We start from the raw sequence: 2,423 nt of genomic DNA, 5'->3' as shown, positions 1-2,423 counted from the left end.
AACAAGAACAGTTGTTGTTTGTCAAATTAGGCCAGCCAATTGAAGCGAAACCATTAAACGACAACGTGAAACTAAAGTGCCATTTAAAAATGTATTTAAATAATTGTTTAAGTTAGGATATTGGTGACTGTTACATTGATCGACTCCGATAAGCCACAAGAAAGTTGCATATTAAATTTCATTTTAAAGCAGTGGTTCTAAATAATTTGTAATCAAGGTAGCCCATTTATATTGTAGTAATACCCCCTTGATTTTTTTTTCTTAGCCAAGCAAAATAATACATTTCTATTCTATATGCTACAGGGTTGGCTTTTTTTTTTTTTTTTTTGTAGTCCAAAACCAAGCTTATTCAAGTCCACCCATGATGAATTACGAAATGTATAATTGTTACGTTTTGTTTAACATTTCTCTAAAGTAATTATTTAAAAAACAAAATCTCCACTGTAATCCCACATTATGGCTTAGTGGCAAAAAACCAGCGTATGTAGAACAAAACACTCCTGTTCTAGAAAATCACACATGAATTGAAGAATGACTTAAGGCAATGACTTAGGGTAAACGTAAAAAGTTTGGAGAAAATCAGATGTCAGCATAATAGATCCATAGATAAAGTCTTAAAATGACAGCCTAATATAGCCACATGCTTTTAAAGACATAGATGAGTTTGTTTGTATTAGCTGTTTGGACTGGTGAGCACGTGTTGTAATGCTACATTTCTCCAAATCTGTTCAAATGAAGAAACAACTCATCTTAGATGGCCTGAGAGTGAGTAAATTATGCAAACTATTTCTTTAGTCTTTTGCAAATATTTGTATGATTCATTCTTAGCAAAAATTTTATTAACAGCTCTACTAACTTAGGCTTGAATTATTTTTTTAAAGATATAACTGCAAACACATTTATCCACAGCACTATTCATGTATTAAACACATCAATACTTGGATTTGTTTTGATACCGTCAAAATGTTTCACTAAATGGAAAAATACTCTTACCTCAGAAGTTTCATTATTCTTCTTTTTAAAAGGACTTATTTTCGCTGTTGATTTACTCTGTTTCCGCCTAGCTGTACCTTGTTCTTCTTCTGGTGTCTTCTGGTCTGTTTCCTCCCAATAGCGTTTTGGAGGCTAAGTGAGGAAAAAACCAAGCATATTCACAGATGTATTCACATGAGTTTATACCTTGTTGGGTAAATGACAAATAAAACTGTCAGTGATAAAGACAAATCTAGTTCTTAGAAATACATGCAGTTATGAGTGACTGCAAACGTCTTCTTCATTCTATTCCTGTTTGTTTTAGTTTCATGTAGGATACATCCACATAACTTTGGCTGATTCCACATTGAATTAAGATGCATTTTCACTAGTCAAACAATTTAAGATATTTTAAGGCATAATAATTAAAGACTATTTCAAACTTGTAAATTTCTTAGGAACTTAATTTATCAATAATGCTTTTTTCCATTATAACAGTGACAGATTTATCAGCCTAAAAAACAACAATGAATCTTAATTAAAAACATTACAGAAGAGTGTACAGATCATTGAAATGCCTAGGAACTTCATATAAAACAGCAAACTACTTACAGAATAAATAATGGCATTTATTTAAGTTTTATTGTATAACAAAGTACCACAATATTGCCTATATGATACCATCAGCCCCATGTTTTATTGTGTAAACGGTAGATTTGCTCCATTCTATCAAAAAGATTAGAAATTTCGACTATAACTTTTTAAAAAAAGTGGCTGAAATCAACACGAGATGAACTACTTTTTTTTCTAGACAACGTATTTAACGTTACTGTGAACATCCAACATAAAAACATTTTACATCTGATATGTAAAGGCAGATAACAGTGTAGTGAAAGCAATGAAGTAATATATTCACCTTTTTCTTATTCATTTTCCCCACGTGTGTAACGTTACTCGTCAACACCTCCGGCGTGAGCGCTGCCATTTTTGCTTGAAAGGACTCGTCAGCTCCGACCGGAAAGATGAGATTGTGTTTAATAACGTCTCCACTACCCCAACCCTAAGCCTACCCCTTACAATAAAACAAACATATGAATTATTGTTGTACAGTGTGACAAAAATTACGATATACTGATGTGCGCATGTCCAGAAGCCACAGCTTCTTCTTCTTCTTCTTCTTCTGGTGTTTTTTTTAAAAGCTATTTTTTGGCAAACCAACGAAAGAGGTGCATCACCGCCACCTACTGATCTGGAGTGTGATCTATGTGTGAAGTGAACAGATTTCCTCTTCTTCTTTGGTGTTTATTGGCGGTTGGCAAACCAACTTGTAGGTGCATTACCGCCACCGACTGGACTGGAGTGTGGACAGATACAGTTTATAGGATTAACCATAGACTGTAAAAAAATGGGATTAACATAATACTGTAGATGTATGAGAATTCAAGAGAAAA

General features: G+C 33.3%; 1 long non-coding RNA gene across 1 annotated transcript; it reads right to left on the bottom strand.

Annotated features, from left to right (window-relative positions):
* Window positions 1-993: 993 nt before the first annotated feature.
* Window positions 994-2,143, bottom strand: LOC141286573 (uncharacterized). The gene is made up of 2 exons (XR_012339296.1): window positions 1,889-2,143; window positions 994-1,125 (listed from the first exon to the last, which is right to left on the bottom strand). It is a non-coding gene; the product is annotated as an uncharacterized lncRNA (long non-coding RNA).
* Window positions 2,144-2,423: the final 280 nt, after the last annotated feature.

This window comes from Garra rufa, chromosome 15, assembly GCF_049309525.1.
Source record: "Garra rufa chromosome 15, GarRuf1.0, whole genome shotgun sequence".
Taxonomy (NCBI): domain Eukaryota; kingdom Metazoa; phylum Chordata; class Actinopteri; order Cypriniformes; family Cyprinidae; genus Garra; species Garra rufa.
Note: the sequence above shows the minus strand (reverse complement) of the source record. Positions and strands in the feature narration are given on the sequence as shown.